The sequence below is a fragment of the Rhipicephalus microplus genome, chromosome 5, assembly GCF_043290135.1.
Source record: "Rhipicephalus microplus isolate Deutch F79 chromosome 5, USDA_Rmic, whole genome shotgun sequence".
Lineage (NCBI taxonomy): Eukaryota > Metazoa > Arthropoda > Arachnida > Ixodida > Ixodidae > Rhipicephalus > Rhipicephalus microplus.
In genome coordinates this window covers 28,103,321-28,128,710 of record NC_134704.1, presented here as the reverse complement: position 1 = coordinate 28,128,710, position 25,390 = coordinate 28,103,321, and the positions used below count along the sequence as shown (strand labels likewise).

The following is a 25,390-nucleotide window of genomic DNA, read 5'->3' as shown; positions in this document are numbered from 1 at the left end:
GCGCCGTGGTAGCACATAACGTTTGATATGTTGGCAGCGAACTACGCACCGCAGGCCAGAGCAGAGAGGGAGTGCAATTTAGCAACGCTTGTCTGCTGGTCATAACTCGTTATTATTTTTTTTGGCAACAGATGACGCTGAAGGTGAACGTGTTTTCTTTTGCTGTTGGTTGATGGTGCTGTAGGCAGCCACTGCAGAGCGCAGGCCACGCGTTCGCGTGTTCCCTTTCATAAAGGACGACAGTGTACTAGAAGCGCCGCACCGTGCTGCTGTGCTAATGCGGAGGTCGACTTAGATTCACGGCTCGATAAGTGACGCTGAATGACTGTATACGACAAACTTACCGGAGTAATCCTCAAAAATTCTTATATTACGTAAGGGCATTTCATCACCACGGGTCCGTCTCTCACAACAGGGATCAAGGGAATGAAATGGCGACCACCAACCGATAAGCGCAAGAATACCCCGCTTGGTTCACTTACACGACATGGGCCCCACACGTTTTTCATATTTGAAAACGCCCTAATCAAGCATTTTGTTTTTGTCGCGTGCTGCCGATAAGGACATTCCTATCTAACTAAAACGGGTGAGTTGAAGAGTGTCTTACGGAGCAGGTCCAAATGAGCCGATCCAGGCAGAAAGAGGTATTGCAAAATGATTGTCATCATCCCCATGCATAGCAGATATATGTGATGCACATCAGCGCTCCCACTGGGCACGTGCCAACCGCGAACAGTGCGAAGTAGTCATGATGCAATCAAATACTTGTCTCACCATTCGGTCACGTGTATATATACTAAAACGGCAGATTTGCAACGAAGGATTCATACAGCCACATTGCTGTAATGATAAAGACTTCAAACGATGAGGCGCGATGTAATGATTCAGCTCTTTTTCGAATCAAATTTTGCCCAACAGAAATAAGTAACACTCACAGTACAACGACAGAGGCGAGAGCAGTCGTCCATCGTAGAAAACACCATCGTTCGCTGGAACACGTCGGCTTCTATAAATGCTTTAATGTAGCACGTCCCAGCGTTATTGATGGTGGGTGGGTGGTTGTCCGGCAAGGCGCACATTAGTGCGCAGTGGCTACAGATGTAATTTCCAAAGCGTGCTAACCTATTGATTGATTGATTGATTGATTGATTAATTGATATGTGGGGTTTAGCGTCCCAAAACCACTTAATGATTTTGAGAGACGCCGTAGTGGAGGGCTCCGGGAATTTGGACCACCTGGGCTTCTTTAACATGCACCGAAATCTGAGCACACGGGCCTACAACATTTCCGCTTCCATCAGAAATGAAGCCGCCGTAGCCGCGATTTGATCCCGTGACCTGCGAGCCAAGTACCTTAGCCTACCACGGCGGGGCTAACCTATTGGCGTCATGCATACTAACCATGTGACATATTCGTAAACATTCACGGTAGTAATTAAAAATAACAATAATAACAATAGTTGGGGTTTTAATAATAATATTTTCATTGAGTTTAACGTCCCAATTGATTACTATATGATTATGAGAGACGCCGTAGTGGAAAGCTCTGGGAATTTGGACCACCTGGGGTTCTTTAACATGCACCGAAATCTGAGCACACGGGTCTACAACATTTCCGCTTCCATCGAAAATGAAGCCGCCGTAGCCGCGATTTGATCCCGTGACTTGCGAGCCAAGTACCTTAGCCTACCACGGCGGGGCTAAAATATTGGCGTCATGCATACGAACCTTGTGACATATTCGAAAACATTCACGGTAGTAATAAAAACTAACAATAATAACAATAGTTGGGGTTTTAATAATAATATCATCATGGGGTTTAACGTACCAAAACCACGATATGATTATGAGAGACGCCGTAATAGAAGGCTCCGGAAATTTCAATCATCTAGTGTTCTTTAATGTGCCCTGCCATCGCACAGTACATAGGACCCTACAATTTCGACTCCAGTGAAATGCTGACGCTGCAGCCGTGATTGAACCTGCGATCTACGGGTCAGCAGCCGAGCGCCGTAGTCCCTAATCCACCGTGACCAACAATAGTTGAGGTTTTACGTCCCCAAACAACGATATCACTATGAGAAATGTTGTAGTGAAGGGCTCTGGAAATTGAGACGGTCTGATGTTCTTCAACGTACGCCTAAATCAAAGTACACGGGACTGTAGCATTTGACCTTTCGGCCGCCCCGGCGAGGAGGTCATTAAAACGCGCGCGAGAGAACATTTACGGGAGAGACTCAACAGCGTATAGGGTAACCGCTAAAAGTTTACATCGGCGAGGTACACCTTAATAAAGAACTCATGAAAGCGACAGCGTAAAGCTCTTTGCGAAGCCTCTATCCTAAAGCCCACTGGGATACAACATAAAAGAAAGCTAGAGAAAGGAAGATTCGCGGAGGTCACGAACTTCCACAGCCGCAATGCGTCTGTGCTGCGCACCGATGAGCTGGGCCGGCAGTGCAATCCTCTTTTTTTTATCGCTTTCTTTTTGAAACCACGGCCTGCCATCAAGCTTTGAAAAACCCCCGCTGTGAAGAGTGCCCCTGGGATGGGGTGTCGCCACTTGGGTATCGCCGAGACCATACCGCACGCTTGCGTGACGTCTTCCTCCTCGGGATTCGTTTCCCGACCCCGAGGCCATAATCCGCTTAGCCTCACACACACACACCTGTGCTCACTGTACACCACCAGACTGCACAAAGCAAGGCTTACTCCCAACCTTTCCGCCCGATGCACTCCATCCCGAATTCCCGAGCTCGGGTCTCTGTATAATCTTCCGTGAATCCTCGGCCCCTCTCGCTGCTCATTAGAGTGCTCTCTATCTTCTCTGGCCACACGATGCATCATTTTACGACGACGGGGCGGCTGTGACGCCGTAAGTGTGCAGTTCTATGGGCAGCGGTGCGTGGCGATTACGAAAGTCGGTAATCGCGGTTATACTGCTGCGAGCGCGGTGGGCGTCGAATTAACGCGCACCTGAGCTCAGTCTCGTGCTGATTTGCTTTTGGGCGATGCTCACTCGGCTTTGGGATGCCCGCAGAAACCGACATAACGGAACAGCTACGAGTGATTCCGTTTGACAGGCAGCGCTTTTTAAGTCTCGTATGACGGTGAGAAACGGAATAAAGAGAGTCAACGGCCGGTGATCGGACAATTTCGGCATGAAATGAATAGGTACCACGAACCCGCCAGATAGCACTGCTGCTATTTGATCTTCAAGATGTGCCTACGAGAAGCGCCTGAACGAGAACAAAAGCACAAAAACGGAGAAGCGCATCTTGAGTCGCATGGTTGAAGTTGGTAGGCGAATACCTGATGTACCTAACGCTGCGTGTAATTTGTGCTACGTGTCTAATTTGATGTAAAGGTACGTGTATTTGCACCGAACTGTGACCTCACTCAGCCATTTTAAAATGGCCGTCGCTCACGCCACCCTCTTGACTACCCATAGCGCGTGCGTCGTTCAGAATATACTTTTTTTACGGCGATGGCTGTCATGAGATGACAACAACAACCATTTTTGGCGTCGTACTTGTCCACCGACACCACCGCCGGTGTCCGAAACCGCAAGCGCACGAAATAAGAAAAAAAGGAAAACAACGTGATTCGAACTCATGCCCTCTCCATGCTAGTCGAACATTCCACCACAGAGCCTCACCACTTTTTTTTTCTTCATAGACAGAGCCAGTAAAGTGCTTGGAAAGCCCTTGCAAAAAGACCCTATGCAGGCTTCCTGACGGAAAAGGAATCGCATTAACATGCACAAAATTGCGTTAAATAATAGAAATGACAATGCCACTTGCGTAACAAGTGGGTCGTTGAATGCTTCCGACTAATTACGAAAGACTCAGCCATAATTGTTCATTGTCATCAGCCACCGCTTCAACAAATTGATTGATTGATTTGTGGGGTTTAACGTCCCAAAACCACCATTTGATTATGAGAGACGCCGTAGTGGCGGACTCCGGAAATTTCGACCACCTGGCGTTCTTTAACGTGCACCCAAATCTGAGTACACGGGCCTACAACATTTCCGCCTCCATCTGAAATGCAGCCGCCACAGCCGGGATTCGATCCCGCGACCGGCGGGTCAGCAGCCGAGTACCTTAGCCACTAGATCACCCTGGTGAGGCCCGCTTCAACAAAGTTCACACGGTGTCCTACACGTTATTAGCGGGTACCTCGCTTATCCTCAGAATGATGAATAACGGCATGGTGGACGGCTTCTCTACAACACAAAAATCACGATGACGTGCGGAGTAGCGGGTACCTCGCAAGTGTAGTTAAATTTGGAACACCATTAACATGTGTAACAAAGCGTGTTAGGTGAGTATAAAACAGTGCCTGAGCGCCACACAATGAAAATTACGAAACTAGTAGGCCGTTTAAAAGTTTCAACCTATTACGAAGGGCTAAGCCATAACTCTTCATCGTTATCAGGTGCCGCATCAACAAATTGCACATAGTGACGATGTGTAAGCGGGTACTTCGCTTATCTGCAGATTACCGAATAATGGAGCACTGGGTGTTTCCCTACTTCACAAAAAAAATGATGAGTTTTGATGTAGTGGGTGCCATGCATGTGTACCTTCAGTTCTGGCCCAGAAAGTTCACAAAAGGCCCCCGAAAAGCCGCTCTTCATGCTCTCGCTGAGACTGGGCTGCGCTTTGCGGAGAAGACTGACATTTTTTTTTTCAGACCTCATCGCATGCTGCGTTATTAACCTTGGTAGCGACTACGCATTAATACGAAGAAAAAATAAACGAGGACACAGCGGCCTCAGCGCACAGAACGCAGCTATGTACTGATAAAAGGAAAAGAAGGCGCATATAAATACAAACAAAAACTTCAATCTTCGGCGAGTCATTTTCCGCCCTCGTTAAGGGTGTTCTTTTTCTGACAAGGGACATGACGGTGCGTCAGAAACAGGAATGTATAGCGCTCACCACAAAAACTGTAAAAAAAGAGAAAAAGTTAAGAAGTTGTTTCTTTTTCTGCTGTATTTTTTTGCAGCTATCACAAGATTAAGGCACCGGTGTGATTTTTCTTTGCTTTTTTCGAGATGCAGGCAGTAATTTTACGACGAAGAAAGATTCATTAGGGAGCAGGGATGAGGAGGGATGACGATAGGCATATGGCAGTGCTTCACCAGTTAAAGAGAATGAGAAGCGTACCATGCAGCATCCCGCGAAAACTGAAGAAACAAAAGCAGGACTGGCGAAGAATAGGACACTTGAAGCAGCTTAGCGGTGTCGTAAAGTAGCATGTAACGAGCTCAAGCATGATCGCTGTGTTTTTTTACATTTTTTTGTTCTAAACTTGTTCGTTGCATCTATACTGACAAGAAAGTTTCACATTCCATACATGGATGGGACATCGTGTTTGTGTAGTTGTTTTTGATCACCCCGACCGAGGTAGCTGTTGGATGCGCTAACGCAATTCATTATCGTGCTGTTCGGCCGATCCACTTTCGCTTAAGTCTTTTTATTGGATCAATGTCCGCGATCGCGAAAGCAGGGAAAAAAATGAGGCCGGTAACAATAATCCCATAAAACTTTGGCTGGAAAGCTCGCTGAATCCATTCAACTCGGGTTTTCAAGAGGCAACATTGCAAGAAAACTCTCTCCTCCTCTCTCTCTGTTGAGGAAAAATTGAAGGAATTTCAGAATGAATTTAATGAGAGAAAATATCAAATGTCGACTAACTGACGTGTGGCTATTAAGAAAGAAAGCTTAGCAATAAAAGAAAGTATTCTGCAGAAACAGATAGTAAGGTTGGACGTAAGGTTGGACGATAGTAAGGTTGGACGGAAGAAGTTGTCCTTCAAGCGTATAACCTTAATGAAAAGCAACACATAATGAAGCCAATGAATGTATAGAGAACGGTGAATGCACCCTTTGAATTGTATTGAAATAATTAGAATATGGATGTGAATAAAGTAAAGCGGATGACCCGCCGCAGTAGTCTGGTGGCTGGTGTGCTGCACCTGGTGACCCGCAGGTCGCGGGATCGAATCCCGGCTGCGGCAGCCACACTTTGAATTGAGGCACAAATGCTTGATGCTCGTGTACTTGGGTGTAGATGGTAAAGAACCCAGGGGTCAACATTTTCGGAGCCCTCTGCTACGGCGTTTCTCATATTCATATGGTGGTTTTGGGAGGTCGATTCCCAGCCGTTATATGAAGTAAAGCGAACGAAAAGAGAACGGATCGAGCCTACGACCTTCGCATTACACGCCCGATGCCCTATCAATTAATATGCGGCGGCGGTCGTCTTCTCGTACTCTTTATCGTGTAATTATGCGCATGCAAACCTGGGGAGTGTTAGTCAACGTCTCTAAAAGCAGTGACAGCGAGTGTGGACCATGGTTGTTTACTGTTGCACGTAGCACGCGATCTTTTAACGAGCAGACAGCTGTCCAATAAGCTCTCACATGCTACGCGAAGGCACCAAGTCTGCCGATGTGAGACGCTAGCTATGAATAAAAAAAAATGAAAAGTGAAACTTCGGAGCTTGTTTTTGTTGGTTGTATACTGTTGTAGGTTGTTGGTTGTAGTTCGTTGTACTTTGCAAACGGTGCCATCTTTCGGGGGGAGGGGGAATCCTGTGACGTAGGAAAACAGTGACTGATGGTAAAGGCTGATGAAAAAGAAGTGAGAATGGAATAAACATAAGGTATGAGCCAGGCCGCGTCTCCCAGTCATCATAGCGTCACACGCACACATATATAAAAGAGCTCTGAAAACTTCCTGCTCTTTCTGCAAGCGCAAGTGGCACAAAGGTACCAGGACATCGAAACAGAGGAATCTTACGAAACATTTCGGATTGACCAGATGTGGACACGTAACAGCTTCTCGTTGAATTTTAAAGCTCAGAGCCGACACGACCGGAGAAAGTTACGTTTGTGAAAACCGAACGAAATGTGCATACCGGAGAGACGGCAACTGCATGTGGAAACACTGCGCTTGCCCTGGCGGGTAAGCTCATAAAGTGTGCCTGACTACAGATTACCCAACTCTTTATGTCGTACTAAAACATCACAAACCTGCGCCATTCAATTCAGTTTGCATACTTGAACCACACTTTGCTACTCCGAGTAAGTTAAGCAGGTGGCGGGGGGGGGGGGGGGGGGGCTCTTGGAACATTGAGCTAGCCGTTACGCAAAACATTGTTACGTAAACGTGCCTGTTATCTGCATAAACCCGCGGTGTTCTTGAGCGCCGTTTTCGGGGGCTCTTTTCGCGGGTTCTGACTCAAGTTCTAAGCACAGTACCTTTTGAAGAAATTCGGGCGCTCGGGGGGCTGTAGAGGTAATTTTAAAAATCGCCGTCATTGTCATAAGAAGTGTGGAACTTGTTACACGTACAACTTATGCAAGGCTGTTACGTTATGCTAATATGCGGATAAATTATGCCCAATGTAAAACCGAGAAAGTAAAGAGAGAGCGAGTGAGAAACACGGACAGCACTTTTATTTTGGTGGCAGCTTGTACAGGTCCAATCTCTGTTTTCTTTTTTTTAAAATTGTGTCTGACGTAGACATTACTGATTTAATGAATTTAGCATAACATTTTGGTTGCTTGGTTGTAACAATGTAATTTTCACACACACACACACACACACACGCACACACACACACACACACACACACACACACACACACACACACACACACACACACACACACACACACACACACACACACACACACACACACACACACACACACACACACACACACACACAAGCACGCGAAGTATACGGTATACCAGAGGAAGTAGACAACAATGTGCGCACTGCGGGAAGAACATGATAAATCACTGACTTGCCTTCACATCTACCTATATAGCGCATCCTGGAGGTGTCAAAGTACGTCGTCCTGTTGGCACTTGTAAATGTGCTTGCTGTACAATAAAAAAAGACATCCTGTATAACGTTGATGCACATGTCCTGTTCCATTCTTACAGCGAGAAACTACACTAACAAAAATTGCTCGATGGTCCCAGACGCTCACAGAGAGGCGATTTTCGCCAACTTCGCCAACGTGCTCGCCTCGCAGATTCTCTCCGCAGACACCGACGAGTATACTTGCGGACAGCCTTGAAGTCCACCATGTGCATAAAATTGAGACGGTGGCGGCTCGAGGCGCGACTCCAAGCGACAGGTCCATTGTCGAGCGGCCGTCGGAGGAAACTTTCGAGTGAGGACACGATGGAGGCTTATTATTCGCTCTCTTTGCGTGACGAGTCATCCTTCATGAGACACGCCGAGCAGCTCGCGATGACGGGCGAGGCGACGATTCATTTGTTCGCTGAAGCGCTGACGACGGCAGAGCCACTCTTTGGCGAGTGGCTTGTAGTTTCGTGATGTAAAAGAGCTACTCCGCGAATAAGAAGGAATATGCGGCACTTAAAAGAGCCTCGGATACTGAGTAGTATATCACGCTTTAATAATACTGCGCAGGGTATTTCTCCAAGTGACGCAAAGCGCCCGAGACAGTTCCCCAGTCGTCCTATAACCACGTATCACAGTAGGTTACAGACCAGGTTTCGTAAGCTGTTATATATACGCGCTTGTGTTCGCGATAAAAGGATAAAAACAACAACAAAAGGGGTGAAGAAATAATGTTAATGTGTAGAAAAGCACGAAACAAAAAACTGAGGAGCTGCAGGTTTGATGTATGCGTAAATCTACCTAACAGTAGAACGTCATACTTGCGAATAATATCAAATAAAGTAGCAGTTGATGGCATGGGTAGCCTATGCCGTAAAGTGCTTTGAGTAATTGAGATGTCTAGTTCAAGAGAAAAAAAGTTGTCTTGCGATACAAGATTTGAACCCTTGAACTAGACAAGGTCTGCTTTATGCACATCAGTTGCATGTGTCTGTTAGCCGGTCGTCTATAGTTAAACGTAAAAAGGACGTTCAAAATCAGGGAGGCGACTTGCTGTTGCACCTTGCATGTGTTGCATGAACGACGTGCTTTTGTATGTGCATGTATTTAACCCGTGCAATAAATGCAGTGTAAGTTGAGTGTCTGTCCGTGCAAGCTAACTTAAGCGCGTGTAAGTTAAACCCATGCAAAGTTCAGGCTATGCAGTTAAGCTCGTGCAAAGCCTGTGCAAGGTAAGTGTGCTGCACCCCTATCACATTACTTTTTTTTTGTCATCCATTCTTTTCTGAGTTGTTCCAAATGCCTAACCATTTCTGTGCCAACTTAAAGCGATAACTGTCCGGTGAATTTTCTGTCACACTAGACGAGCGGTGGCACAAAGAAATAAGCGTACAAAACAAGATAAAATTCCTTGCCAAAACAACGTTACAGCTCCCCTCGCCCCCTTACCGCCGCCGCCTTTTGTGGGTGAATCTCATGAATCTCATAACCAGAGGGCTACACAACACAACCAGACCTGTAGAATTTGAACATATCTAAACCCCATGTGGTGCGAAGGGGAGTAGAAAGCTAGTTTATTGATGATAGCAATCTGACATGCCAATTTCGAGCATGAAAGGACATGTTGATAATCGACTGAGATGAATGCATGCACTTATGTGATAGATCAGATGCTCTCTATGAGGGCGACGTCATTTCATATTTTGTCTGTTTAAAAAAAAAAAAAACCTTATGCTAAAAAATTTCTCAAGAGGGCATTTCAGCCAATCACTATGTAGGACATATTGTTAGCGAAGCGGGCTGACCAATCTGAAAACAAGCCTACGAGATAGGAGTTTTGTGAATTCGCCCTCTGGTGCGCAACGCTGCACATATTTAGCTAAAACATTGCCTCCGAGATGGTGGGCGCGCAGCGTGTCGCGCACCCGGCGTCTCAGAGGCCATGGCTAAAAGCACGCATAAGCGCAAGAGACGGGGAAGGGTAGATGTAACGTGCTTTCCTCCTCAGGCGAGCAGCGTGACACATGGCCGTGACGGAGAGTGTCGCGTACGAGGATTACGGACGCGTCAAAAAAAAAAAAAGAGAGCGGAGAGAAATATGTGGGCGGGAAAGACTTGGAGGGTTTCGTCGGATCGAGCCTCGTACGAGAACAGCAAATCCTGGACTTATACGCCAGGACTTTGGCGCTCGTGATAAATCTCCGTCAAGAGTGGCACTCCATGCGCCACTTGGAAGGAGCGCCTGGCGCGCCATCTATCGTGAGTCGGAGCATTCGAGCGTACACAAGCGGCAGCCGGAGAAGAAAGAAAAGGCTGGACGAATGAGCAATGACTCCGCAGCAACGCCAGCGCAGCGAGCAGTAAACAGCATCAACATGCACTGCGCACAGTTCCCGAGAAGAACCGGTGGATCTATCGGACGCCGCATAAAGAGAGAGGGAGAGCAAGATAGCATCGGACGAATTTGCCCAAGGAGTGGGGCCACCAGCCTTCGAGAGGAAGGAAGGCTTTTTTTTTATTTAGTTGCGCGCACAGAAGTTGGTGCTTACTTATTCAGGTGTCGCAATGCGAATATCGAAAGAAAATCGGCGTAATATATTCACCTCCGGTTGTACGTGCTTAAGTGTGATTCATCGAAGAAAAAGTTAGAGGCGCAAATAAAGACCTCAGAAAAGGTAAACCACCAGCAGGAACGACGACGTTGGCATGCTATGTTTCTCTTCTCTTGCGTCTTTATCTGCATACACCAATTTTTTTCATAATAAAGACATATCAACCAGTGGAAGTCAGTACAACGTTGTCTTTTGTCCAGAAAGTGCACAACGGCCCATGAGGTGAAGCTCCTGTTGAGGGACGCGGATTACTGCTGAGGTGTCGCACTCTGATGCAGACACTTGCGGGGCTCACTTTTCTTTTCTATATTCAACAATCCCCCCCCCCCCCTTCCCTGAAATTCGGATTGATTTGGCTTCCGCGGCGTTTCGCAACGCATTATAATGCAGAAATGCGTTATTATTGTGTGAGAGTTAGCAAGATTGCGGAATTTGGCATCGTGAATGACAAACCTAATAGTCGGCGCGTGCCGCAATATTAGTGATGGAGCACGACGATGGCACGAAGGTAATCGCCATTGAATTATCATGTTGGGAAACGCCTAACAGTTCAACAAAGGACGCTGATGCAAAAAGTATTATTTTTTTTTTAGTAATAGTCAAGAAGGCACGCACACTGAACATGATACAGCTGCCATAATATCAATTTCTGGGGTTTCACGCACCAATATGACGATAATATTACGAGGCACGCCGCATTGGGGGACTACGGATAAATATCGAGTACCTTGGATTCCTCAGCGTGCACTTGTACCTAGGCACACGGGTGTTCATTTCATTTTAACGCATCGAAATGGCGATACACCTGCAATCGTGAGAAGACGCCACAGCTGTATATGTCACTAGTCGTACGAAAGAATGACGCGCTACCATGCCATATAAACCAGTAGGGACGCATACTAACGCACCGCCATAGATCTGGGTAACCTGATAGCCTATAGCAGGGTTGCCGTTGGGCAAATTTTAGGGGGAGTCAAACTTCAAGTCAATAAAAGTACGGAAAATAGCCATAGCATTTAATTTTCGTGCTACATTTGTAGCCAAACAGAAGTAAAGCAATGTTTTGAACACAGTTTTTATTAGTAAACAATAACTTCACCTTGAATAGGCGAACACGCAGAAAAAATAGCGAAATACTTCCCCCGCTCACTTGATCTTTAGGGCACAGGTTAGTTGAAAATCATAAAGTTATTGCAACTCCAGTGCTCCTGCATGGAGTTTTTCTAGGATAAACACACTTCTTGCCAGAGTGATTTTAATCCCGTAACTCAATAGTGGCATTAAACGTTCATGTTTTTCCTCAGAGCCGCAGCCGAACTCGACTTAGTAGAGTTATCTCTATACTATAGTCCAGCTACAAGAATCGAACCCTGGTTCAAGATTAAGACTCACCGTGGTGGGTCTACAATGCTCGAATGCCGAGTGCAATGTTGTGGAGTCGGATCCCAGCTGCACAGGTTGGATTTTCGATGGAGGCGAAAACGAAAGATGGCCGTGTACTTAGATTTAGGTGCGCGTCAAAGAACTACGTGTGGGCGCCACTTCCGGAGCCCTCCACGACAGCGTACCTCATAATCATATCGTGGTATCGCAACATGTATCGCAATAATCTCTGTAGATTGGGAGCCCACCTTCATTTCGTTGCGGATATATCGTTTTTGTGGAGTTTGCGCGGGAACACGCGCTGCGCTTCAGCCTAAAAAAATAAAAAAAAGTAGCGCGCAGCGTCAGCATAGACGGTGGGCAGAGTCAGCATCGGGATCGCGAAGCATTTGCTTACGTGGCCGCAACTTGGTCACTCTGTCTCTGCATCGTGCCACACGTTGGGTGCCGCAGTGCGCACCAACCGGCTGGCGGACTGAAAACCTGCACGCGCGCGTCGGCAACCACGACACGAAAGCTTTGAAAGAATGGTTATTCTTAAGGTTTCTGTCATATTTTATCTGCGAGTTATGACGTCTAGTAAATGCGCCAAAATATAGTTTGAAAGTAGTCATGTAGGGAACTTGAAATTTCCATCGCAAGACGGGATTACAAAGTAGTCCATTGGGAGCAAAGTATCAACCAACGCCGATCCTGGCCAGCAGTACACCCTTCACGATGCACATAACTTCACGTGTATCTAGTATACGGTGCCTACCACCTCCCGTGACCGTGTTGCAAGCATGGACGTCGCCACAGTCAGAGTCGATCTGCTTATAGCACAGGTCGCATCTCCAATCTTCAATATCGCGTGATAACATAGTGGCATCCAGTTCACAAATGTGCATTGCCGCGGGCACATGCGGTCCGCCTTCGCTGGTGGCGATGGGTAGCCAGGTTCTTTTGCTTGTATATTTGACACGTGGCGAGATTGAGGCAGCCATAGGAGGAGGTAGCTTAGTGACACCAAACGTATAAAAATAATCGTACGCATCGGAAACGCGGTTTCGAAAACCTGCCCGCTAGCGCAGTCATATTTCCACCCCTAAATCAGTTCTCCAATGAATAAATCTTGCGACATTCAGAGCCACACAACCGGAAACGATTTCCAGCTTACATCAAAATTTTTTGTACCATCTGCTCCTCATATTTTCTACTTGAATAAGTTGCCTAGGGTCGATATATTTTGACAGACCGAGAGGCATGTTAGAAGCAGGTCTCACTTTGAAACTATGGGTACGTAAGAAACCGCAAAAAGAATAAAAAGATGATACACCCGCTAGCTTCACGCCAAAACTCCAACGCTTATCTAAAGCAGTTGCTCGCAATTCTGGGAAGTTCAACTCCCCTTTTATCTCCGTTTCCGTTCCGCGACAGCCGGTCGACGCGTTTGATGAAAATGCGAATCGCCGCGGCATTTCGGAAGTTCGGCATCCCTCTTGGTCAGTCTTCTCCGTGCGCGTGTACTTTACGACGTTCATGCCCGACGGACTGACCGAAATGGTCGGCGGATGACTCCCATATATGAAACTGTGTCTATATATATGTAAAGGAGGCATAAAAGGCAGGCTTTGGTGCTTGTTCACGTGAGACACCGAAGTATATACATTTGAAGCACAGACATATGCGTACATGAGGCAATAATGGTAAAAACGTCTATCAGGTTTAACATAGTAAGAGACAGAAGTGTATATTTCGTGGCACCACTTATACTGTGCAGTATACTGCAGCGCACGTGGCTGCTCGTAGGGCATAGTAAATGTAGAGGTCCTCCTCTAAGTCCTATTCATTTTCAAGCGAAGCATACCAGTCACGGATTTCGTTGGCATCGTTGTCGTATAAATAAAATAAATAAATAAATAGGTAAATAAATAAATAGATAGAGTGGTGCCAGCCAGGTATAGAAATGCGGCTCTCAAAGCTGCGCTGGTGACGTGCGCACTCGTGTGCGCTGTTTTCCCCTAAATTTTGCTCTCTCGAGTGTGGGTTGATCGGCGGTCAGTCATTTCTGATATGGCGATTCGATCTTTTTTCCGAGGTCACTAGCAGATTGGTTGTTGCCTCATTTCAAACATTCAATTGTTTGGATGTGAACGCACGACCTGACGTTCCGGCACCTTAACATGAGGGCACGCCTACGCGAGTGCGTAGGCGCGCCCTCCCACCACGCCCGCAGCCAATCAGAGCCATTTCGATACCACCGGGGAAAACAGAAAGAAAGAAAGAAAGAAACAAATAAATAAATAAATAAATAAATAAATAAATAAAGAAGGAAGGGTAGTACGACAGACACGCACAACCTAAGCTTTCTTTGTCCCCATATTCCCGATAGGTCAAGAAGGGCTTCTGAATTTTTCTATGCTTGGGTTCGTGGCGCCCTCCACCTACGTTATCTTGTAAAAAAAATGCTATATTCACAGACAACTTTATGTGTGAATGAAGCGAACGTTAAAGAACTAAATCGCGCGCAAGGCAGTGCCGATGCACGTAGTCGCAAAATAGTGCTCGTATTTTGTGCGTGATATATCAAAAACATTGCTACAATAACGAGACAAGCACGACGAAAAAAGCCGAAGAGCGCTTGTCGTGTTAGCGCAGCAATAATATTTTTGATATTTTTTATTTTATGCACGTAGCTCTTTGAGGCACGACGCAGCTCACACCAGCGAGGTATTTCTGCTTTACTGTATTCGCACTTTCCAGATAAGCTAGCGCCACCATGCGGACTTTTTTCGGAAGCCTGAAGACGGTGGTGCGCTCTCATCGTAGTCGTGCTGCACCGTGGCGAAAAACGGGCTACGAGCTAAGAGCAAACGCATGTGTAGTGTCCCTATCTCCTAACCCACTCCTGTTTCACAGCGTCCGTGTCACTCGGCTACTTTGAACGATCGTTTCGCAGCTCGGCCGGCGCGAGGAACCATATACATCTCGTCATAAACGCACGTGTGGCGCTTTGTTTACATCTGCGCTATAGCCGCTGTTCGCTCTAAATTATCGCATATTGTACAGCGTTTGCAAAACGTGACCAGCGATAAACGCTGCCCCTCCTTCGACAATATATATCTCTATGTTTAGTGCTTAGAGACACCAGAGGCCCGAAAGCCGCCTTATTCTCGAGACGCCGATGCTTTATAGAGTAGCCTCCATCACCTCTCGATTCGCCATATTGAAACGCTCTCCGCGCCACCTACAGGTGTCGGAAAGTGCGAATACACGTTGTCACTTTGCGTTAATGCACGCGCGCGAGAAAGTCGAGAGTACTACTTGTACCTCAAACGCTAAGCTACGTATTCATAGGTATGAAACGCGAATTCCACAACAACGGGAGACGCACGCCATACCAAACCACTTCGCGTAGCGCCTGCGCAGAAGCTCCGCCGTGTATAGTTTTCTCTTCGTGGGCAAGAAAAGTCACACGATGGCCACCGGTGTTGGCTCGCCATGAACAGTGACCTAACTATCCCACCGCCCCACCGACAGATGAAAACAGGCCTCGAGATTATGTGTGCTTGCTCTAAACGTGAGTGTAAGCGTAAAAATATTCGAGTCTACTGATGGGGTCAATCGACAATAAAAGGAGCAAAATGAAACCAAAATAAATGAATTTGTACGAACGCTGACGTCGCGTAGACAAAAGAAAAAATGATGCTTCGTCAGACAATCTAGTGCATTGTTTTCTCACAAAAGAAAGCGTAGTGACAGAAACTGCGTCACCTCACTAGGTGCATTTTGAGAATGGCTAAGAAAGCGGTGGGTCACACAGTAACGTACATTCAGCTCTTGCTTTCGCGTGCCGTTAGTAGAGCTAATAAACGCTTTTCTTTGAGCTCACAAATCCAAAAATACGCCAAAAGTTTTTGAAGTACCTACAACAAATAGTGTATGGTGATCACAGAAAAAGAAAGCAAGAACATGAGAAGGTCATACACAGAAAAAACAAAGTCAGATCATACTAGAAAATTAACCTAGAGCTCTAGTTTTGTCGGCAAAACAATGGTGTTTAAGATGCAGACTATGTCCAGACCAATGGTACACGTACACGTATCTTTACATGCACGTCGGTCAAACCCACGTACTCGTACTTGGTTTAAAGCTCTTCACTGCGGCGTCACTCAGGAAACACTAATAAGGCCTCAGGAATGAGAGCAGCGAAATTAAATTTAATACTGTTGTTCGCTAGACAAATCCGGAAGCAGCTGGTGGTCAGCACGGTTCGTTGCAGCGTATATAGATGACGCCCAATGAATTCTTTCGAAGTTACTATATTTGTAGCAATCCATTGTTACGATTGAGAGGCCCAAATTCTTTCGCGCACATCTCCGCAAGGAAGTCGGAGGAGTTAAAAAAAGGAGAGAAAGAAACAACGTAATTTTCCGTCCCGCAGGATTCTGACCACGGCAGCAATCTTCGTAGCTCGGCATCTCCGTACGGCCCAGTCTGTTCTATTTTTTTGGGGGGGGGGAGAGGGGAGGAGTAGTCAAGGCAACGTTACTGTGTCCAATATAGCCGTCCTGCTGACGACAGCGCGTTTAAAAATTGCTCTCCAGCGAGTTCGCAAAAAAAAAAACAGAAAAGACTAAAAGAAGAGCGTAGGTTAAAAAAAGAAAAATGAAATCGACGGTGCTGACACTGTACTTCCAAGAAGTCTCAGTGTAGACTTGACGTTTTCAGTGATTTCCTAACGTCGACCAGCGAGCCGAAATGAAAAAAAAAATAAGTGACGTTGGAGCTCGTTGGAATTGCTAAGCGCGTCGTTCATCCAGCGGGCCTACATCCAAAGGCGCTGGAGCGACAATGGTGTGACACAGGGAAAAGCAGCCGACGATGAAGCATATTTCGCAGCGCAGTTGGCTGCAAGTCTGTATTCCTCGACGAAAGACTTCAGGGGTGGAGCTAAAAAATACACCGCGCTTATACGCTCGAGGTAATAACGAAACTTGACAAGATTGTGGTAATGATTCGCACAGAACTTAAAGGCAAAAAAAGCACAAGGTCATATGTTAGATTGATTGATTGATTTGTGGGGTTTAGCGTCCCAAAACCACCGTTTGATTATGAGAGACGCCGTGGTGGAGGGCTCCGGAAATTTCGACCACCTGGGGTTCGTTAACGTGCACCCAAATCTGAGTACACGGGAAGGTCATATGTTAGGATCAATTGAAAACTTCTCCGGAGTTGTACACTTCCTGCTTGGCTAAATACCCCAGCAGATGCTCGGTCGCTCCTAGACAGTGGTAGTGAGGCACACATCATTCAACAACAACAGCTTGCTAATTCACGTCTTAATCCCGTTGCGAGCTTTGCCAATAAGGAAATTTCTTGTACGCAGGCGATTCATGTTTAAATATTGCCTGCAAGTGTCGTTCAGAAGACCATTCTTCCGAGCTGTGCGACTGGCTGGATATACGAAGTTCAAGCCAGCGCGCCGCATTAGGAAGCTTCACCACGCTGCATACATTCACCAGCAAGCTGTCGGCAAGCTATTTACATACACCATTTACTGCTGACGGTGCGCGGAGCTCTGGGTTGGCAGAGGTTTGTTCCCTGCCACCCGCGAAACGGCGTAAAGGGATGCAATTTAAAGCTCGTCGCCCCGATCTCTTTTTGGATGGACTTGGGATGCGTGCCCCCGATTTGTATACACTGTACTACACGACACGCTCGCCCGCTCTCGCGTGCTTATCTCTTCAGGAAAGGGGGGGGGGGGTGGAGAGAAAGGGGCACATGCAGCGCTTTCACCGCAAATATTACATTGAAGCTATAGACTACATGAAAGCCATTCAGTCCGCTGCAGTGCATGTGGTTGCGGAAAGACTGAGCTGCTGGCTAGAAGAGTCGTAGTAGGGACTAGTTGGTTGCGCATAGTCGACACTTGCAGCGCGCTACTCAAACACAAAGAAGGTCGCACGAAAAGAACACACATGATCACACAGCACAAGCACTCTGTGTTGTTTTCACGCGGCCATCTTTGTGTTTGAGCAACGTGCTGCAGGTGTCGAGCTATTCTTTCTGCATATGTCATTTAAATTGATGGCTATCGTAGTTATAGCTTCGCCCATGAGGCGAAACTGTGACTCTTTAATAGTGAAGCTGCTTAAGGCAGGTGCAGTTTGTGCGGCCTTTCAGGTATGTGCCCGAAAATGGGGTTAATCCCTTTAATAAGCCATGGCCCACTAAAATGAAAAAAAAAATCGGCAGATCCCACGTACCTTAAGAATTGATGTTATGCGAAGCGCGCGGAGAGAGGGTGACCGTGTTGCAATCTTTCTATGGAGCGACACGTTTTTGACGGCGTGCGCGACGTGTTTTTGACGACGTAGGCAAAGTGTTTGACGACGTACTCGGCGGGATATTGACATTGTTGATGTCTTGACCAGCGCGTCATATTCGCCAAACCATTTTACCCTCCCACACTAATTTTGTTTGACAGTTGAACCACAGAATTTTGTTTGACGTCAAGTTAAGCGGGTGATCACGAGACAACCCAGACGTAAGCGGATAGATAGATAGATAGATAGATAGATAGATAGATAGATAGATAGATAGATAGATGCCAAAAGTGCTTGCAGTATGCTAAGAATTGCTTCGCATTTAGAAAAAGATAAACCCAACAGTTGTTAAAGAACCCCAGGTGGACTAAATTTCCGGGGCCCTCCACTATGGCGTCTCTCATAATCATATAGTGGTTTTGGGACGTTAAACCCCACATATCAATCAATCAATCAAACCCAACAGTTGGCCCACGGGTATGTGCCACAGAAATGAGGGCGGCCTATCAGAAAACTATCATCTCAAACGGGTATGTGCCATAAAAATTTGGGTAAGTCCGACTACTCAGCATTGCTGCACACTATAGACAGAAAGAAGGCGATAGTCAGCCAAACACTTGGGAATGGGAAAGGCAACGGCGGCTGCGAAAAAAGCCCGAAGGGATGGAAGACCTGCGCCAACGTCTACGTGCATGCTCGCAGATCTACGAGAGGTGCGAACGCTCGGCTTTAGCCAGAGTTTCTGTCTCTGAAGCCTGTACATCCGTGTCTTGTCTGCTGTGACTGTCTGTGGTTGAACTCTAACCTATCCGAGAGTCTCTGTCTCTGAAGTCTGTACATACGTGTCTTGTCTGCTGTGACTGTCTGTGGTTCAACTATAACCTATCTTAGCTGATAATCAGCGCAAAAACAGGCTAGAAGTGCCTCACGAAAACCTAGCAACAACCTCGAAGAAACGTAGAAGCAAGTTGATGCACCTATAGCTAAGGCTCAAAAACAACGTAGATAGCAACCAGATTAGCCTTCAGAATCGTTCAGTTTCGCTGTTTGAAGCACTGCGTGGCTAAGTACAAGCTTCGCCATTTTTATTTCTGTCCAAATGCGATGATAGTTTTGTGGTCTCTGTACAACTGGCCTTCACACAGCCTTTCTTTTTCGATGTCGTCACTTATAAACGAAAAAAAAACTGGTTGCTGTAAAAGTGCGATATAATCCTTATTAGAAGCGCAAGAGAGGCATGAGACAACGCTGTCTTCTCGTTGGGGTCGTTTCAAGCGCTTACCCAAAAGCCATGTAGCTCAGCGCCAACCGCAATTTCCAAATTGATAAGCTGAAGTCATCTCATTAGGCTTAATCAGCTTATGTCTAATCAGCACCTTTATCAGGTCAACGAGCGTGCGGACAACGAAAGAGCTTCTCGATTTCTAATTCTCCGGGTGAACCGTATCACTCAAAGGAGACTGCAAAAAATGATAAAATGGAATAAAATAAAATAAACACATAAAATAAAATCCACGTTGGAGGCCTATATTTATGTTATGCTCATTCTTGGGTCACCATTTGTATAATGAAACAAAACTTAAGCTGACCAAAGCAGAAAAAAAAAGAAAACCCGCCAGGCCTGCGCGGGACGCGCAGCACTGACAGCGAAAGCTGCAAAAGCGGCCTTTCAGAGTTTTTTTTAAACGCTGTTTAGGTGACTACCAGGTACACTTGCAGCGTACTCACTACGCCGTAAATAATTGTGTAGTAAGCATGTATTCATTATGTCATACTTCGTCATTCTTCCAAGAAGTGTGGTACCTTTTCTTGTGTGCTGTGCTTGACGACGATGAAGAATTATGGCAGAAGCTCTGTTCATCCCCACAACCCCCCATAGTGGGTATACGTCACAGTTAATAAGTGAACAAGATTGAGCTTTTGCAAACGATTGGAGCATTCGACGAGCCACTCTTTGCGCAATTTGCATTCTGTGACACCTGAATGTTCTTTTTGCTGTTATAAAACACTTTATTAGTCATATTAACGCAATTACTTTCCCGACATCAAGCCTGCTTAAGGCCAGTTTGTAAAGCGTTTCCAAGAACCAGCGTTGCTCAGTTGTAGAATACTGGACTGGCACGCAAGAGACCCGGATTCAAAGATCATTGTGCCTTTGGTGTTTTTTAGGGGCGAAGCTCCTCAAGCAATGAGTCGTGCGTCCCCGATGCATGTCGTCGTCGTAGTTGTAGTAGCCCCCTCTCGTTTAGTCCTCGGATTGTTCGCTGGATGGCAGTACTTGTCACGGCGTTCTTGAAGTGGTCGCGTTGTGTGTGTAATGCACATGGCGCACCGTGTCTCTGCGAAATTAGTTTACATATACTTCGGGCACCGCAGCGACATGTAGTCACTGGATACAATGGTCATTTAATAGGTTCGAATTAACAAGTTAACACAGGTGCCTCACCTTGAAAGTAGAAATCTGCTTGACCGTTCGTTTTTAGGGGCGAAGCTCCTTATAGCAGCACCCGTTCGTCCCTCGTAGCCATTGTAGTGTGTAACAAGTATAACATTTTGACCTCCAAGGTGGTGCTGGTGAGAGGTTTCTCTGTGCGTTGTTGAACAATAAAAAATTTGCAGCATGCGCGTTAACTAGAAGCCGAAATCTCCTGTCTCTAATTCCCCATTAGCAGGCTTGGGCATGTACATTGAGCACTATCTGACAGGAAATGGTTGGTACGTTATACCCGCTGGGTGTAACCTCTTTATAGTTTTAGAAAGGTTTAGCAAGCGTTGAGCCGCAATGCCATGAATACAGTGAACTAGTATATACCATGAACTCGAGGTGGTTAAAGGCGGGAAGTAGACCCGAAGCGCAAGCCGTAGGAAAGTGTGTGTGTGCCACCTCTCGTTTAGTCCTTGGAATGTCCGCTGGATGGCGGTGCTTCTATATGGGGAATATATGATAAAAAGATGCGAGATGGTGGGACTTGGAGTGCTGAATAGATGGACGAACGGACACACAGACAGATGCATGGATGGACGCATGAACGGACGCAGGGGCGGATGCATCGACGAACGCAGGGACGGACGCATGAACAGACGCACGCACGGACGGGCGGATGGACGCATGGACGGTCACACAGACGGATGCATGGACGGATGGAAGCAAGAACAAATGGACGGACGAATGCTTCGTCCCACTCTCCATCATTCACTCCATGGATATGCTGCCATTTTTTTTTCTTTACGGGCGGCGTCATCCCACCGTGCTCCTATATACCGTATACGATTGGCGCCTTAACTGTTTGGACCTCAGTATGCAGCTTCCCTATATTGCCGCTAGGTGCCGCATGGATTGCTGGAGTCAAGAATTCCACCTAAGAAATACCGCGAACACCACTGCGATAATATACTAAATTACGTTGATGTGCTTTTCTGTTCGCACCTGATACCAATGTTTTTATAGCATTTCTGCTAAATTTTACAAGCATTGTCCGCTCTATATAAGATAGTCTGAAATGTTGACCCGCATCATTGTGTCAATATATTTTTTAAAGATGGCATTTCATTTGGCAAGCTGCAATATAAAGCGTCGTCTCAAATTTCCGCTGGAGCTGCCACCATGTTCTATTCTGGCAAACAATGTCGACAATTTAAGTTAACATTTTCTAGAAGGCGAACGAATTATGTAAGGCATATTTCACATGCATATGCTTCGGAAAGAGTGCTGCCTCAAGAGTTGGACCACGATAAAAAGATTCTGTGCCAAAGCAAAGCGTTAACGTAGTTTCAAGCTCGAGGGAACAGAACTATACGTGAATGCTTGCACACTTCCTGTTTACGAGCATGCGGATTGCTCGTAGGCACTGCGTATAAGCGCATTGTGCCAAATCTACGGACGAGCGCATGTGGACACAAATATACATCAGCCTATACAATTTGAAAACACTTTGTTATATGGTACACTCCGACAGAACGAGTTTGGTAGCTTATGCAACGATTTCAAACGAACCTCCTGCAGCCGCTGCGTGTGTTTGGAAGTATACCTCAGTCCTCTTCAGTTCTCGAACCACCACGGATTTTTCCATGCTTTCAAAACATGAACTGTATGTCGTAAAAAGTTGTCGTCGCGTGGCTCGGAAAAGACTAGAAAGAAGGAACAAGACCCGGAAAATTGGCTTTACGTAACATCCGTTACACTTTGCGAACAGCATTACGCTTTTTTGTTTCTGCTTGCTTCTTCAAAAAGGTTTTATAACATGCTGCCATTGAGACCACCTTGCCGGTTTATATAAGGCGCAGGACAAAAAAATCGCGAGGACATTTGAAGCGTTGATACATTCAAGTTAACGGGAACTCGAGGGTGGTGAGCAAGCAAGTGGCACGGGCAAAATATGAGTCTACACGAGTTTCATTCTGCGCTCTCTGGCAGAACACATCGTATAGGATGAAGCTTATTGCCGTTGGTAGCAAGAATTTCGGGATTATACATTACGTAAAAGGTAAATACGCGTTCACCAGACAACTGTTCATCAACTGTGCTTCACGACGGCACATGTAGTTTTGAAGCGCACTAGGTTAGACTGTTTATCACCAATATCGCTGTTCCCATTGCACATTATAGGTAGCCTAAGCGAACCTGTATAGATTACAGATGTTCAGAGAAAGTGTTTAACGATTTCGGGTACTTTGTACTCAACTATGGGAGAACATTAAGCCATCCCGGTTACAAGATGTTAAACCACCATACCTTGATTCTTGAGATCATGGTCTCCTTTGAGATGTGTGTAGAAAAAGTTGTTAATGATTTAGAGTACGATGTACTCTACTGCTCTAATATGGGAGAGCAGAAAGCCGTCTCGTTGGTCTTACAAGGTACTACGTCCTGTGCGTTTAGAAAAAGTGGTTTACGATTTAAAGTACTATTATGAATGGCGGTGGCGGCCTAGCTGGCGAGAAACCTGGTGCCGGGTAAAGATATGAGGGTGAATCGAAATGCGACCCCTTTAGCGATGCCGTATTTGTATGCGCCTTTTTCCAGTGATCAATGTTCTCATTATCGTGGGCTTGTCGACAATCAGCCGTTTCTGATGTGGCAATCTGATCTTTTATCAAGGTCGCGAGTCCTTCCCCACTGCCACACTTCATCGTTGCATTTCTGGTTCTAGCATGACCGCCGATTTCACCTGTAGCAACAGACGTGTTGCGCTGATTAGCACGTGGATAAAGGTCTAATCAACTGCCGGAAGGTAAGAAGGAAAGAGTCTGTGTTTTACGATATATATATATATATATATATATATATATATATATATATATATATATATATATATATATATATATATAGTATATATAGTATATATATATAGTATATATATATATACAGTCTGGCCCGGACTGTATCGTTCTGTGGTTCGCTACGTCACTGCTTGCGACCGCTGCCAACGCCGCAAGCGCCCCTCTGTGCTACCGTCTGGCCTCCTACAGCCCATTGACATACCGACGGAACCATTCTTCCGTGTTGGCCTTGACCTGTTGGGCCCGTTTCCTAAGTCCACCTCAGGAAATAAATGGGTTGCAGTCGCCACAGACTACGCCACACGCTTTGCCATCACTAAAGCACTGCCGACAAGCTGTTCCACTGACGTCGCTGACTTTCTCCTGTATGAAGTCATTCTTCATCACGGCGCTCCGCGGCAGCTGCTTACTGATCGAGGAAGGTACTTTCTTTCACGTGTTGTGGATGACATTCTCCGCGCCTGCTCCACTGAGCACAAGCTTACCACCGCTTATCATCCACAGACAAATGGATTGACCGAGCGTCTGAACCGAACGCTGACGCAGATGCTGTCAATGTACGTTTCGCCAGATCACCGTGACTGGGACAAAGCACTCCCCTTTGTCACGTTCGCGTACAATTCTTCACGGCACGACACAGCTAGTTATTCGCCGTTTTATTTGCTATTTGGCCGACATCCAGCATTACCATTTGACATGCTCCTTCCTTCGGCTGCCCCCTTGTCTACTGAGTACGCCAGCGATGTCGTTTCTCAAGCCCATGCAGCCCGTCAGCTTGCCCGTGATCGGCTGCACTTGTCGCAAGCGCAGCAAAAAGACCGCTATGACAGTCACCACCAAAGCGTGCACTTCTCGCCGGGGTCTCTGGTACCTCTCTGGACACCAAACCACCAAGTCGGCTTATCAGAGAAGCTACTATCACACTACCATGGCCCCTACAAAGTGTTACGACAACTTAGTGACGTGAGCTACGAGATCGCACCCCTAAACAATGCCTTTTCGACCACCTCACTCCAGACAGATGTTGTACACGTTTCCAGACTGAAACCGTATCACCCTCCTCGTTCGTCGCCGCCGTACTAAGCGCCGTGACGGCGCTTCCGCCGCAGGGGAATGATGTTACCGTGCATCATCGACAGGAGCAAGCGTGGCACTTAGCGAAGATGAAGAAGACGCCTGTGCGTTAGGCGCTTGCACGAGAGGCAACTCGGACATCTTGTTCTGCTGCCGATTCTCGGTGGACGCTGTCCTGTAAGCCAAGACCTTGCCCCGTCACAATATATATATATATATATATATATATATATATATATATATATATATATATATATATATATATATATATATATATATATATATATATATATATATATATATATATATATATATATATATATATATATATGCAGGAAACAGATGACGAAACTTCCACGAAAGCGTCTTTACTTAACGTTTTCAGCTGGTGGACCAGCCTTCGTCAGAGTAATGCGACAAGAATTCATACATGGCTTTACACGCTCCTTTCAATAACAGGTCAGCGCCATCTGCGCTGGTTGGCATTACAATGCACATCATAAAGCCACACGTGCTTCAAAAAAAAAGGGAGAAAGGGGGAAAAAGCAGAAGGGCACACACATACTGAAGACACGGTTCAAGATTATCTTGCATGTACTGTGACGTGGTACCATGCTTATATGTAGCTAAAAAATGTAGAAGCGCAGTGGTGTAATGAAATTGCATGGCAGTGTAAGGAAAACTGACCTGTCTCTAACTAGATTACGAGCGATGATGCACTGGTTTCACATTGTACCGCTTGAATCACGCCTTCTCGGTTTGCCCCTGCTCCCCCCCCCCTCAACCCTTTTTTTTAAATTTATCTTCAATAATTTCACAGTGGCTTCCATTGTACGTTCAC

The 25,390-nt window shown here is 46.2% G+C and overlaps 1 protein-coding gene across 2 annotated transcripts in view; it reads right to left on the bottom strand.

Moving 5' to 3' along the window:
• Positions 1-25,390, bottom strand: part of LOC142817700 (suppressor of lurcher protein 1-like) — a 222,409-nt gene that overhangs the window by 33,982 nt on the left and 163,037 nt on the right. The gene's annotated exons all lie outside the window — the stretch shown is intronic.